This window comes from Mobula hypostoma, chromosome 3 (genome assembly GCF_963921235.1).
Source record: "Mobula hypostoma chromosome 3, sMobHyp1.1, whole genome shotgun sequence".
Lineage (NCBI taxonomy): Eukaryota > Metazoa > Chordata > Chondrichthyes > Myliobatiformes > Myliobatidae > Mobula > Mobula hypostoma.
The window spans coordinates 66,465,351-66,482,178 of record NC_086099.1 but is presented as its reverse complement, the minus strand read 5'-3'; positions in this window follow the sequence as shown (position 1 = coordinate 66,482,178).

Sequence of the window (16,828 nt, the reverse complement as noted above, 5' to 3'; positions counted from 1 at the left end):
GTCTTTCAGTTTGTTGGGGTTCCCATACCTCTCTCAAGTTCCCCATGTCTCTTGAGTTTTCAGGTCTTCTTGGGCCAAAAGGTGCCAGCTATAGGGAAGTGGGTCCTGTAGCGTCTTCAGGCCTGTGCAGGGCATCAGAGAGCTTTTGGGCTGTGAGGTTTTTTAGAGCACCTGAATTGGTTAGTTGTTGCTTAACAGTTATTAACTGTTTTAGAGTTTCTTGTGTTTTTCTCGAGCGACTCACTCTTTGTAATGTGGTTTCCTGGTGCTTTCTGCGGGCCCTCATTTTGAGAATGATATGCCTCACTGTGTCACTTGGTCAAGCTACCTCTGTCTAAGCTCTTGTTTCTGTCTCTACGTGGAAGTCTTTGGCTCCGGTATTGGTAGTGGACACCGTGGCACTTATCTACCAGCATCACTGAGGGACATCTTGGACGAGTCCCTCATTCAGGACTTCTATGGGACACAGATCTGTGGCGCCTCAGGAGCTGTGCATAGTGGGGGGGGGGGGAGCCTGTCACAACCACGGATTTGTCAGCACATCAGATTCGGCAATTGCCCTCGTGAATGTTCACGTCATCTAATTATTATTTCATTGAGATAGTATTTAACTCCATTCATTCCGTCACAGTATTTGTTGAGACTTGGACACAGCAACACTTGGCTTCCTGCATTCCACCTTGCCTGAGAAATTGGACTGTTGAGTCAACTGAAACTGAAGACTAGCGATATTCGTTTAATTCTTTGTTGTTCTTTTCAGCCGTAGTGTCGGCTTTGTTTTCCATTTGAGAGTTTTAGTTAATGGCCCTGTTTGTTGTTTTATTTTCCCTTTAATACTGTTCACATTAAAGTCTGTGAACTATCGACCTGCTTCAGTGTCTCTCATTCCGCACTTGGGCCACATCCGAACCGGGTGACACCTTGGCCTTGTGGTGTAAGTCCAAAGCTCACTGAAAACAGACATTGATGGATCAGGTAGTGAAGTAGGTATTTACTATGCATACCCTCATAGACTGAAGCATCGAATATAAGAGTTGGGATGTCATGTTGCACCTGTACAAAAGAAAGGTTAGATTGCAATGAATATTGTGTACACTTCTGGTCTCTGCACCACAGTAAGGAGATGGTAACAACACAGAGAAGGCAGAGACATTCACCAAAATATTGCCTGGAATAGAGGACTCTAGTTCTAAGGAGAAATTGGATGGGCTGAGTTTATTGAGGGGCACAGACAGGATAGATAGTTGGAGAGTTTATCCCCTGTCACAGGAATCTGAAACTAGGGGGAGCAGGTTTATTGTGAGAAGGTCAAGTTCAAGTTTAATTGTCATTCAACCATACAGGAATACCCATGAATGCACCCAAATGAAACAGCATTATTCTGGGGCTAAACTACAAAACACAGTACCAACAGCCATACACAGCACAAGGTACATATAGCACATTATTAGATAGCAGCAAACATAGTCATGTAAAAAAATATAAAATCACACAAGTCCCTGAGTGTCATGTCCTGTAAACTGATGGTGCACAGTTGCTCTGGCAAGAACAAACACATAGCAGTCTGAGGATGAACACAATCCAGTTTATATTCCATGAGCAAACACGAGAGGGCAGCACTACCAGGAGCGGCAGCTCCCAACCCAGCATGGATATCACACCACACCTCCTCTGGCGTCTCTGCTCCCAGGCGGCTATAACAGAGGATCCTGCAGCATGAGGCCCAGTCCCTTCCACAACCAAGGCCACACAACTCCCCTGCCATCTGTCTTGCTAGTAAACCAGATTTGCAGTATTCTACATTATGAATGTCCAAAAGGGTCATGCGATCAGAATAAAAACATCCAAGCACACTGCCCTAGCGGACTGGCTCCAATTCCTTTCTGCAGCAGGCAGCAACGTAGTCCACATTAAATCCAGCTCCTCCCACTCCCCTGCTCTCGAGCAATTCGCTGATGGGGTGACTCCCCCTTTCTGACGACTGAACTGAATCCAATACCCAAATCCATTGCTCCAATACCCCACTACCCACCATTCTCGTTGGCATTACATGGACCCCAGATACAAGCCTTTTTTTTTCTCAAATCACCCCACTGAACTGCTGGATGCAACCTTGATCTAAAATGGTGAAGTTTCCTTTGTGCATTCTTCAGGATGCAAGGGGTAAAAAGCAAAGGTGAGCTGAGCAGAGCTAAAGGTGAGCAATGAACACACAGCACATAATCCTCTGCATTATAATTTCTGGGGCACAATCTTTTCATGTAACAAATGCTTTGAAGTCATTGCCAAACACTCATCTCTCCAAATATCTTAGAAATATCATTTTTTAACATATTGGGCATAAGAGTGGATGTTTTAATATTCAGCCCATTTCAAACTAAACATAGAGCTGTGATGAATTAGACATGTCTGCAGTTAGTAGAGCATTGAAGGACAAGAAGCAAAATAGGAAGCAAAAAATGAGTGATGCATAACTGTGATGATTTTCTTACGAAAGTTACTTCTATCATAATAGTGCTTTTTATTATTTTTATCTGCACAGTCTCCCAAGTCTCTTTGCATCTCAGATTTTTAGATTTTCTTCTTGTTTAGAAAGTAGTCTGTACATTTATTTCTTCTACCAAAGTGCATGGCCATGTATTTTCCAACATTTTATTTCTTTTCCACTTTCTTGCCCATTCTCCCAATCTGTCTAAGTCCTTCTGTAGCCTCCCTGTTTGCTCAACACCACTGCCCCTCTTTGTATCATCTGCAAACTTGGCAACAAAGCCATCTATTCCATCATCTAAATCATTGATATCCAACATAAAAGAGAAGCAGTCCCAATACCAACCCCTGTGGAACACCACTCATCACTGGCAGCCAAACTTCTACATTTTTCACAGAAGTTTAAGCCATTGCCGCTCTGCTGTCACCTCTGCCAGCATCTCTTTCCAACTTACTGTGGCCAATTCCTCTCTCATACCGCTGTAATTCCTTTACTCCACTGAAATACTGCTATGTGAGACTTTACTTTCTCCCTATTAAATTTCAAGTTGAACTCAATCCTATTGTGATCATTGACTCCTAAGGATTCCTTTACTTTAAGCTCCCTAATTCCTTCTGCTCATTACATAACACCCAATCCAGTATAACTGATCTAGTACTTGGCTCAACAAAAACTGCTCTAAAAAATCCATCTCGTAGGCATTTACTCTCTTGGGATCCATTACCAACCTAATTTTCCCAATCAGCCTGCATGTTAAAATCTCCCATGACTGTCATAACATTGCCCTTTTGACACACATTTTCTACTTCCTGTTGTAATCTGTAGTCCACATCCCAGTTACCATTTGGAGGCCAGTACACAACTGCCATCAGGATCCTTTTACCCTTGTAGTTTCTTAACTCAACCAACAAGGATTCAAAATCTTCCAATCCTGTGTCACATTGAATTGGATTGACTTTATTTCTTACATCCTTCACATATGTGAGGAGTAAAAGTCTTTACATCATGCCTTCATCTTAATGTGCAAATTAGAGTAATTTGTAATAAATGGTATGTACAGTAAGATGTACAACAGAACAATCAATATAGCTTAGAAATACAACTGTGTTGGTGTGAATTAATCAGTCTGATGGCCTGGTGGAAGAAGCTGTCCCAGATGGTAGCAGCTGGAACAGTTTGTGGTTGGGGTGATTCGGGTCTCCAATGGTACTTTGGGCTTTTTTTACGTGCTTGTTGCTGTAAGTGACCTGAATAGTGGGAAGTTCACATCCACAGATGTGCTGGGCTGTCCACACCATTCTCTGCAAAGTCCTGCATTTGAGGGAAGTACAGTTCTCATACCAGGCAGTGATGCAGTCAGTCAAGATACTCTCAATTGTGCCTGTAGAAAGTTCTTGGGATTCGGAGACTCATGCCGAACTTCTTCAACCATCTGAGGTGGAAGAGGCGCTGTTGTGCTTTTTTCACCACACAGCCAGTATGTACAGACCAAGTGAGATCCTTGGTGATGTGTATACTGAGGACCTTGAAGCCGTTCACCATCTTAACCCCAGATCCATTGATGTCAATAGGAGTGAGCCTGTAGTCCACAACCATCTCCTTTGTTTTTGTGACATTGAGGGAGAGGTTGTTTTCTTGACACCACTGTGTCAGGGTAATGACTTTTTCTCTGTAGGCTGCCTCATTATTATTTGAGATAAGGCCAATCAATGTTGTATTATCCGCCAATTTAGTTAGCTGATTGGAGCTGTGGGTGGCGACACGTTCATGGTGTATACAGGAGTAAAGGAAGGGGCTTAGGACACAACTTCTGTGTTGAGGGGCAGAGGTGAGTGAGCCTACCCTTACCACCTGCCGGTGATCCAGGATCTAGCCACACAAGTCAGAGTGAAGGCCGAGGTCTCTGAACTTCTTGTCGAGCCCAGAGGGAAGTATGGTGTTGAATGCTGAACTGTCATCCAAGAACAGCATTCTCACATAACCATCCCTCTTCTCCAGGTGTGTAAGGACGATGTGAGGAGCTATGACTATTGTATCATCTATCGATCGGTTGTATTGGTAGGCGAATTTTAAGGGTTTCAGTGTGGTAGCATGCTGCAGATGTAGTCCATGATCAGCCTTTTAAAGCATTTGCTTATTATTGAGGTGAGTGCAACAGGATGCCAGTCGTTCAGACATGTTACCTAGGTCTTTTTAGGTCCATGGAATTTTAGGTGCAAATTATCTCTCTGCTGATTGGATGCCATTCTTTACCAGCAGAGCCATGCCTTTCCCTCTGCCCACCTTCCTATCCCTCTGATACAACGCGTGACTTTGGACATTCAATTCCCAACTATAACCCTGCTTCAGCCATGATGATTCAGTGATGGCTACAACATCATACCTGACAATCTGTAATAGGGCAACTAGATCATTCACCTTATTTCTTGCACTCTGTGTATTGAGATAAAACACTGAGTACTGTATTTGCTCCCCTTTTTGATTCTGCATCCCTGATGCACTTATACTCACTCTGCTGGCTGCAATTTTGTCCTATCATCTGCTTATCTTTCTTGATAGTGTGCAGGCAGACTATCTTTGTTTTTTTACCATCCATCCTATCCTGAATCACTTCACACAGGTTCCCACCTCCCGCCAAATTAGTTTAAACACTTCCTAACAGCTTGAACAAACCTGCCCACGAGAATATTAGTCCCCCTTGCGTTCAGGTGCAACCCATCAGTTTTGTACAGGTCAGACCTTCCCCAGAAAAGATCCCAAAGATCCAAGTTCCTGAAGCCACACCTCCTGCGGCAGCTTCTCAGCCACGCATTTATCTGCCAAATCATACTTTTTCTACCCTCACTGGCGCATGGCACAGGTAGCAATCCAGAAAGTACAACCCTCGAGGTCCTAATTCTCAGCTTTCTACCTAGCTCTCTAAATTCTCTCTTCAGAATCATTTTGCTTTTCCTACCTATGCCATTGGTACAAATGTGCTGCTCTCCCTTCCGTTCCAGAATGCTGTGGACATGATCCAAGATGTCCCTAACCCTGGCACCTGGGAGGCAATGTACCATCTGGGTGTCCCATTCATGTCCACAGAATCTCCTGTCTGTTCCTCTGACTATTGAGTCCTCTATCACTACTGCTCCCCTCATCTCCCTCTTTCCCTTCTGCACCATGGATCCATGCTCAGTGCCAGTAACCTGGTCTCCATGACATTTCCCTAGGAGGCTATCCCCCACAACAGTATCCAAATCAGTCCGCTCTACGCTAACTACCTATTCACCTTTCCATTCCTTCTCTTGGCAGTCACCCAGCTACCTACCTCCTACAACTTAGGGGTGACTACTTCCCTGTAACTCCAATTGATACAAGCCAAAGGTCATCCAGTTGCTGTTCCAGATCCCTAACGCGGTCTTCAAGGGGCTGCAGCTGGATGTATTTCCAACAACCAGCAAGAAGAACATACAAAAGGTTGCAACAGCTTGCTGCCATGTAACGCTTCATCCAGCATGCTTTCTAAACCTTAGATAAACTGAGCAGAGCTTAAATGCCCAACAAGTGCAGAATTCACTTGCTTCTTTTGGGCTTGGAACCTTTTGCCCTTTTACTCTAGTGAGATGGACAAAAAATCATTTGCTGAGATTCTGCCATTAAAAAATAAATGGTTTAAAGAATAGAGATATTTTTATGCACACTTATCATCACATCAAAGTCAGAAGTAATAGAAATGCCACCAGACTTCAGCATCCTTCAACATCTGAAGCTGCTCACAGAAGTAATCATTTCTGAATATATTTCACAGCTTTTATTTGCCCTTCACACAAATGAATTATGCCCAAAGTGAGATTATTTACAGCATCCACTCCGTACTCACCTTAAGGTTAACATATTCAGAACAAAATGTAATTTTGTCTTGTCAGGACAGATGAACTCTTTTTATCATTTGTCTGCTTCTATTTCTCTGTTTTTAAACTTTTTTTAATGAAATAGGGTTCTTTGTTTTCTGGAAAATAGCCTCAATTTCTGTAACTTATTGTTGAGTACAAGAACGAGCTTAGAACGAGGTGATCACGCATTACTGATTCCTGTGACAGATCACATTAAATCTGGGGGAATAGGGAATTTGTAAAGGATTTGCTTCTTATTCCTTCCTCTTGCTCTGTGATGAATTTTTATCCACATGTCTGTGCTCCATACAGAGCAGACAGATAAAACAAAAATAACTATACACAAGAGAGGTTCTGCAGATGCTGGAAATCCAGAGCAACACGCACAAAATGCTGGAAGAACTCATCAGGTCAGGTTGAGATCCCTCTCTCAGGACTGGAAAGGAAGAGGGAAGATGCCAGAATAAAAAGGTGGAAGGGAAGGAGGACTAGCTAGAAGGTGATAGGTGAAGCCAGGTGGGTGGGAAAGGTAAAGGGCTGGAGGAGAAAGAATCTGATAGGAGAGGAGAGTGGACCATGGGAGAAAGGGAAGAAGGAGGGGCACCAGGGGGAGATGATAGGCAGCTGAGAAGTGGTAAGAGGCCAGAGTAAGGAATGGAAAAAGAGGGAAATGGTGTGGCGGTGGAATAAACGAACCATTTTGTATACTGGCTTGCTTAAGGAACTGTGGTCTGTAAAGTCCTGAGTTTCTCTCTCTTAGGATAGACTCTTGAATATGTGTTCTAGATGGATGCATCTATCCTGGCAGCTAAGTAAAATAATTATTAAATGGCTGTCACATATAGCAGCAACTCACAAGTAATCAGCTTCTAAGGATTCAAAGCCTGAGGCAATACATTATGGTTTCCAGCAGAGAAGTGCATATCTGAATTCCTTTGCAGCACTATGATTCTCTTAACTACTAGAATATAATTCTATTGTATATGTTCACAATATTGTTTGAAGATAACAAGTTTTATGTTCACTAATTCTAACTAATTGGCAAACATGAACAAATTGTGGTGTCATGTTTTTCAGTCCTTTATTGTTGAGTCTACTGATTAGTATCTCCATAAAACAAGCTAAATGTTTGGATAAAGGTGATTTCTAATTTTTCATGATCTTGTTAAAGATGAATCATGAGAATCTTAGTAGAAGTACACAGTTGAGGGAACAAATGATGAATATTTAACTTCAAGGCAGACATGGTGTGAGTTTAACAAATAGGAATAATTCAATGTATCACAAAAGCAGTTTTTGAAATGAGTAATGCATCGGCGTTTTTGATGAGAGCACCAAGGTACTAGCCGTTGTCTCAAAGGAGATGAATTTACAGAGAACTGAATATAAGTATATGTCTTGTTGGGGACCATTTCATTCAGCAAGTATGCTAAGTTATTCACCTCTGAAGTCCACTGCATGAGGAGACCTAGTTTAAAAGTAGCTGAGACATGCCACCAGGGCAAGGCAGATGAAACAACAACCACATATCAGCATTATGACAGCAAAGATCTCCACTCCTTTAGATTTTGGCTGCCTGCTTCTTACAGTCACCTACACAAGGCAATACATGTGTTTTTTGTGCTATATCATTAGGGAGTAAACCGAGATGCTGCTTCATCAATTACCTAGCTATATACCTTTCAACAGGAGCCAATATTAGCAGCAGTGTCCCAGTCTCTGTAAAGACAAAGGTCTCATTATGGATTTGGATATGAGATGTTGTAAGCCATGATATACCTGGAGAGTAATGATTCCCAAGAGCCAATCATAATAATCAACTGTTGTATGTAAGTAGTAACTGTATGTCAGTCTCACGCACCATTCACAGAATCATAGTGCATTTGTTTTGGATTATTTCTGAGTGATTTTAAATAAATATGAATTTCAAAATCATTTCGAAACAACCATGACAGCATTGCTTCAGGATGAGAAGGCTGCATTTTCATTCTTCCTGATCGAGCAGTTTACCTGCTTTTCTTTCATTTTTTACTTTTAATGGCCCCATCCAAAGGTGTATTCCTCCTGGATTGGGAATCAGGGCCTCCCTTTGATTAGGCCAAGCCAGGAACTAACTCCTTCCACCGAGTACATCACTCCCACTCCCATCCTCCAATCAGAAGCTGCATGGCTGCTTTTGTCACCTACTTCACATTTCTCCCTAAACCACTGGGGACCAAGGCTATCTGTCAGTTTGGCTTCCAACTGGTTGCTCTGTTTAATAAAAAATTGGATTTTGGATATTTTGTTGCCAGCGGAAAAGCTGGAACTTAGAATTTTCTGACTGCACCTTAAGACTTCTCCAATGCATAGTGTTGTAGACTCGGCCATCTATGTCATGGGCACAGGGCTCAGGCACAGGGCTCCCCACCAGCGAGGACAAAAGGGGGTGCTTCAAAATCACCAGCATACTTTGTGAAACTTGTTGTTTTACGGCAGCAGTAAAATGCAAAACATAATAAACACTATAAATTACAAGAAGAAATATATAGAAAAAAATAAATTAAGTAGTGCAAAAAGAGAGCGAGAAAAAGAAAAAAATATAGCAAGGTAGTGATCGTGGATTCATTGATAGCAGAGCAGGAGAAACTGTTCCTGAAATGCTGGGTGTGTCTCTTCAGGCTGCTACGCCTCCTCTTCGAGAGTGGCAACGGGAAGAGGGAACATCCTGGGTGATGGAAGGCAAGAAGACGGCTTCCAACATTAAGGACTATGCCCACTTCACAGTACTACCATCAGGGAGAAGCTACAGGAACCTGAAGGGCCACAGTCAACTTTTGCAGAACAACTTCCTCCTCTCAGCCATAAGATCTCTGAATGGGCTGTGAACCCATGAACACCACTTTGCTATTCCACTTATTTTTTTTACTATAACAGATTTGCATTTTGCACTAAAAATTGTTGCCCCAAAACAGCAAATGCCATAATGCATCTCAGTGATAATAAGGCTGATTCTGATACTGATTCTCATAAAGACAACCATTGTCAAGTCATAAACAAGGTGCTTCCTTTCTTTTTCTTTGAGAAATGAATGCTCTTAAAAAGTTAATTCATTGACTTTGGACGGTCAGAGAATGCATTAAGATGCTCATGCAGACAAACAGCCATGTAACACAGGAACAGGCCCTTCAGCCCTTCACCGATATGCCCATCAGTACTTAATACCATTTACCAGTACTTGGTCCATAGCCTAATATTGGTTGGAAATTTAAGTGCTTGTTCAGATGTCCTGAGTACTGTTTCCATCACCTAAACAGGCTATAATTTGCAGATTGCAACCATCCTCTGACAGAAAAAAAAATGGTTCTTCTTTCCTTTGAATTCTGCAATTGGACACTAATGTCCACAATCCACCTTCAACCTGCTGAAGTGAATGGTTCAGGCCTGTTCCAGGTGTCTGCCACAGGACAGGACAGCTCTTCTGCATATTATTGTCCTAAACCATACAGCTGGAATGTGGACAGCTGGAATGTGGAGAGCTGGAATGACTCGGTGATAAGTAGCCTTAATGGTGGAGTTGACTCTTCATTAGATTTAGTAGTTAAGTTTTCTCGGAGCTTCCAGTTATGATCTTGACCAGGAATCTCTGCTCCTGTTCTTTCTACTTCTTTGTCAGCGCTTTGTTAATATTGAAATATGATTTCAGAAGACAAAGGCCCAATGGTTGATATTATTCAGATCTCCTAGGATGGGAGTAAGTTCCTCCAAAGGAAAATTTCAATGTCACTTGTTTCATTTGGGAGCTTAGCATGTTGGGTCCACCTTAGTTATTAGCTCCTATTGGCCACTTCTTACAGGCTGCTCCTATAGTCACACCACTGGCCTTGTAAACATTCTTTGATAAAACATTTTTTAATCATTTACTTTCTCAAACAGCAGTCATTCAAATATTCTTAATTTAAAAAAGTTGACTAACTGATTCACTCTGTTTGAAGCAATTTCTCTCTTTAAAAAGTGTCAGTACCAAATGGAGAACTATGTCTTCGTGCTAGCACTTTGGTTTAATCTACAAATAGGAAGCGTTTCCTTCACCTGAAAAACCCTGTCCCGAGTGTTGTCATTTGCTGCACAGGGTACTATTTGCCATATAGACCAGCTTTCACTGCATTTGACCCTACATCAGCCACTGTGTGCAATTACATTGTTGAGCTTCTCATCCCAATGGAACTCAAGAGGAACAGGATCCTGCAGAATGCAAGCTGGTTCTATAATGAGTTGTTTACTTTAATCTCTGCAACAGAATCTTCTTCACTGTGTGCTCCTGATGGTCTATTTCAAATACTTGAAACTTCTGTCAAGTACATCTTTTTATTTTTATGTTCAAAGATAAGCAGATTTTCTCAATTCCGTTTCTTCCTTGTAACTCTAAAACTATTTCATATCTGGTTCCTACCATATGTTGTCCAGTATATCGTCCATAATGATCCACTTGTAGCCTGTGACCATGAGAATGATGAACTGATTACAAAAATGGAACTTAACTCAAGGAACTTTTTCACTGTAAAATTGTTTTTCCCATATTTCCCATTTTTCTCTGCCATATTTACATATATATTTAAAAGAAAACCTTTTTTAATAGTGTCTCATGCAATTTTAATGTTTCTTTCTTCACACCTTTAATAGTTTTTTTAACATTTTAACATTTCTACATATTTTGTAACACTGTCACACTGATCTTAATATATTCTGAACATGTTGCAGTTTCCTCAGAACAATTTCATTGGCAACATTTTTTTTGTCTCCTGTATATGTTTGGGGATTGGTCGTGCTTACAAATCTGCTCTCAAAATCTCCAATATAGTATTAAAAAGATCCTTGCATAGATCTGACTGTTGAATTGGTCCATTGATGCACCATTAACTTACCATTAATGCACTTTTTCAGGAAAATTCCACAGCTAAGTTATGTCAATAGGAATACTATTAACCAGTTAATACTCCAGTTGGCTTTCCTTTCAGCACGTAATATTCATAAGCAGGCAAAAAATAGGTATTTAACATTTAAAATCTTTACCTAGGGGAATATATTATAACCCCACAATTCAGGCCTCCATGTCGCTCCACAGCACTGAATACAATAATCTTAACTGCTATTCCAGTCCTGTACTAAAGCAGTGCACCATTGAAGGAGTCTGACTCTGCTCAAATAAGGTATTAAGCTGTCTGCTCTCTCAGAGGGTATCAGATACCATAGAAACATAGCAAACCTACAGCACAATACAGGCCCTTCAGGCCACAAAGCTGTGCCGAACATGTCCTTACCTTGCAGCTACCTAGGCTAACCCATAGCCCTCTATTTTCCTAAGCTCCATGTATCCACCTAGGAGCCTCTTAAAAGATCCTATCATTTCCGCCTCTACTATCACCGCTGGCAGCCCATTCTACGCACTCACCACTCTCTGCGTTTATATAAAAAAAAAATGTATTCCTGACATCTCCTCTGTACCTACTTCCAAGCACCACAAAAATATGCCCTCTCGTGCTAGCCATTTTTTATAAGGAGGGTCAAAATCAACATCTGATTCAATTCTGTGGCCCACTCAGCCGATTGTGGAAGTCTTAAGCTGTTTCACGTGTCCTCTCTCACCAGAATCCAACATTAGAATACAGAGGATGAACTTTCTGCCATTTTGCAGGAAGAGCAGATCTTGTCTAGGTTCAGCTGCTCCAATCATTTCAACTGAGTTGAATGCTTACTAGGGAGAAAGAGACATTTCCAGTATTTTATTTTAATATTCATTGAATTAAATTAAAAATAGTAGCATACGGTATTTTTTTCCTGTCAAATTTTTAGGTTTTGTGATAATTCAAAAAGTTATGAATTTTAGTGGATTTCAAATGCTTTAACTGATATGAAAAATCAAAGATGTGCTTTGACAGCCAGTAGGCCCAGAGCAAGCAGCTGTCACAGGATTGCTGAGAATGTGTTTACTATTCACAGGGTGAGGACTCTGGGCAGTAAAGCACATTCTGATCAGGAGTCGTCTTCAGGAAATTGCTCCAGGTGGTTGCAATAACGGGAGTGAGGAGTATGGGAAGTTTGCCACATTATTGGATGTTTAAAGGGGAACTTACAATTGGTGGTTTTCCCATGCATCTAAAACCCTTGTCCTCGAGGGTAGAAGTCATGAATGTGAGACATTAAGTATGGTCAATATGAATAGCTGCAGTGCATTTTGCAGATGATACACGCTGTAACCACAACGCACAAGTGGTAGGGTTGTAGTTCTAGAAGCTGTCCCACTGTGTCATCTCAGTTCTCTCTTCCCAGTACTGATGGAAGACCCTTGAGCTAAAGTGACATCTGCTTCCCTCTGCAGCAATGACACTTGCTGAGTTTTTGAACATTTTCACCTTTTAATTAAGAATTCCATAATCTTCATTTTAAAAAATTTTGCTTATTGAAGTAGATTCCTTCCTTCCCCTTCACGTATACGTTCAATCCCTGCCAATTTCTGGCTACCCAGCTCAAATTTCCTTGTGTGGGAATAAATTCAAGATCCAATTTGGTGCATGCAGTACAACAAAGCCTGGATGGACGGCAATACATGGCCCAGTCTGTGCAATAAGGCAGCCACACTTTAAACATTCTATTGATATTTTAGGCTATATTATTTTATTGTTTATAGTTAAATAACAAAGTTTAGAGCAATGTTGCAAAGTAAGATATAAAACTGGTTTGAAAAAATGCCTAAGGGAGGAATAGAAAGCTGAACAACTACAGACTTACCCTGGGGCTTATCAATTTCATTTTACGATTTACAGTTAAACATATTGAACATCGTGTATATTGTTCAGTCTCTTATCCATTCCTTCAGTGAGCTGTTAATGTGACAATACTTTTAGATGGCTTCTAGTAAAAGGCAGAATATGTGAGAAATAGAATGTTTTAGTACACTTACATCTGGTTAAGAAAGGCAGAATAAAGAAGCTGTACTGTGAACATTGCAGATGCCATTAAACACAAGTAACCCTCAAATAGTAGTTTATTATGAGACAGACAATGTACTTCCTTGAAAAAGAGCTTTCTTCAGGATATTTTCTCTGTATTTTATACGTAGCAACATCATGCCTACACCTTTAAATAACCTCTTTACAAATTTGCTTCATATTTGGGAGACAAAGTGCAGCCCTTAACATCACAAGTGCTGTTTCTGCCTACAGCCTTACTCCACAACTGGTCAAATTAAGAAAGTGGAACTCCAGTGGTACAATTTTCTCTTGATTGTTCTTTCATATGAAGTTATACTATTCAGTGCAAATTAAGTTTCCCAAATGCATTTTGTGTAGAAGCAATAAAGTAGAAATAAAAAGTGTAGGATTGTTACTTTCCTCTGTCTATAGTTGTGTGGTACGTGGCCAAGTGGTTAGGGCGTTGGGCTCACGATCTGAAGGTTGTGGGTTCAAGTCTCGGCCAAGGCAGCATGTTGTGTCTTTGAGCAAGGCACTTAACCACACACTGCTCCAGTCCACCCAGCTGAAAATGGGTATCGGCAAATGCTGGGGGTTAACCTCACGATAGACTGTTGTCCTATTCAGGGGGGAAAATCTCATACTCTCAGCCACCTCACACCACGGAAACCAGCATAAGCACTGGCCTGATGGGCCACAAGGCTCGGCACAAGACTTTAAGTTAAATATGTATAGTTGTGGCTGATGGATATGTGCTTTCCTGTCAAAGATTATGACCAGCAGGTAAGTATGCGTAGCTTATGGCTCGTATTGGTTGATATCCTTGAATAACTCTTACTGTGTTTCTGTGAAACATCTAAAAAAGTGTGTGTGACTTTGGAGACATCCAGAAGAGAGCTCCTAAATGACTATTTAATTTGTGGTAACTAAGCACACAACACATTTTTGACGAAACACTGGAGAACATGTTTAACTTTAAAATGAGGCTGGATTAAATCTGTGTAGCCTGAGCCATTTGCTTACACACATTTTCATACAGTTCCATTACTTTGTTCTTGCAGGGAAATGCAGAGCAAAATTGACTTGCACTTGAATCTGACAATAGCATAGCTTGTCTCATCTGCTCTATGCCAAAAGAGTTTATCATACTAATGAAAAACTAGAACAAATCGGTTTCATATTGACTGTTTATTCCCATTATTACTGTAACGAAAACCAATTTCCCCCGGGATCAATGAAGTATGACTATGACTATTAGATGCTGCCTGACCTGCTGAACTGCTCTAGCACATTGTGTGCAGTGCTCTATATTTCCAGCACCGGCAGTACCTCTCGTGTCGAGAACACATTGTGTCTATTTTAGTTGCTATTCCATGTTCAATATCTCAATAATTGTAGAATGGTGATGGTGGAAAATATGCAGAACGTATTTTAGATTGCAGTGACCAATGGAAAACCTGCTGAAAAAGGATCACATCAAAGCTTATATGGGAGGCATGGGGATGTAGCTAGGAAAACTGTAGCGCTGCAGTCCTGGATAAATGCTGGCCTCAGATGCTGTCCCTGTGGAGTTTTCCTGTTCTCTCTGTTACTGAGTGGGTTTCTCCCATGTGCTCTGGCTTCCTCCCACATCCAGATTAACAAGTCAATTGCCTTTCGTGTTTGGTGAGTGGTAGAATTAGGTTCAGGTTTAACCCTTATATACTGTTTGGGTCAAATTTGACCCAGTTTAACATTTGAAAGCAGTAAAAACACCCTAAATGTGATTTTTTTTTTAGCCAAAATTTGATGATTTTTTCCTAAAGTGACCCAAAATGCGCAAAAATGAAAATATTTAAAAATTTTATACTTTTGTACAGGTGCTACAAAGTTTTGTACATTGAGGCTGTTCTGGGTCAAATTTGACCCATATCTATTGAAATGGATTTTAGATCTCTGAAACATTAATTAAGGAATAATCACCCATCTGTTATTTATTTTTATACACACGTTTTTTCTCTCACTCTCCTTTTTCTCCCTCTGTCCCTCTGACTATGCCCCTTGCCCATCCTCTGGGTTCCCCCCTCCCCCTTTTCCTTCTCCCTGGGCTTCCTGTCCCATGATCCTCTCATATCCCTTTTGCCTAACAACTGTCCAGCTCTTGGCTCCATCCCTCCCCTCCTGTCTTCTCCTTTCATTTTGTATCTCCCCCTCCCCCTCCCACTTTCAAATCTCTTACTAACTTCTTCAGTTAGTCCTGACGAAGGGTCTCGGCCTGAGTCATCGACTGTACCTCTTCCTAGAGATGCTGCCTGGCCTGCTGCGTTCACCAGCAACTTTGATGTGTGTTGCTTGAATTTCCAGCATCTGCAGAATTCCTGTTGTGTACCCATTTATTAATGTCAGATAGGCTGTTTATACATTCTAAATAGATCTGTGGTTCAAAATTCTATGGTATAGACTCTTGTTATGAGGGGATTCTTGGGCCAGGTCAAAATTGACCTGGACCATACTGTGAAGGTATAGAATATGAACAGGTTGCCTGGGTTAATATCACTGATAATACAGTATGTCATGAAATTTGTTGTTTTATGGCAGCAGTACATTGCAATACATGATAATAAACAAAATCTATAAATTATGATAAGAAATATAATAAATCTTAAGTAGTGTATTAAAAATTGAGGTAGTGTACATGAGTTCATGTCCATTCAGAAGCTATTTCTAAAGCACTGAAGGCATGTCTTAGGTGATGGAATTCCTTAACGATGGAAGCCACGTTTGAATCTTCGCCTTTTGAAGATATCCATGATGTTGGACATCTCATACCCTTCAAATTGCATTGCTTCAATTCATCTGATTGGACATGTATTTTTAAAATGTTAGTGCCATATTTCATAGTTTATAGAATGTGACACATTAGATGGGCTTTTTTTTTTCTGAGGAAGCCTGATATATTTGACAACTTAGAACCAGTTCACTCTGTGCTTTGTCGGCTTTTTCTTGAAATCAACTCCAGAACATCAAATGGAATATTCAACTGCATGTGCCTTACCATTTGCACAATGTTTGTACCTTGGCCTTGACTGGCATTGTATTAATTAATTTTGAAAATATCAGATGTCCTTATTTGAATTAATGTCAGTGATTCCTCTTCTATTTCTTGTACAGGTTCAAGAAATAATTACTTGAAAGATATCATAAAGTCACTTGTACTAACGTTCCCTTTTCTCAAGACAGATTTTACAGAGTAAATGTTTCAAGAGGATTTTGATTGCTGCATGGGATGAGTGATCATCACATAGCTAAGCTGCAATTGAAATACATTTCACAGGAGATTCTTCTAAGATTGAGAATTAAATTACAGAAAGAACTTCTAACAGATCAAGTTAGCACCTCATATGATTTTCAATATAATTGTTTGGGGGCTGAAATGTCCTCATTTGGCAATATTTCCACGTCTCAACAGACTTGAAATTTGCTTTCATCAATTGATTTTCTAAACAGATTCAAATTAAAGAAAACAGTTATTTATT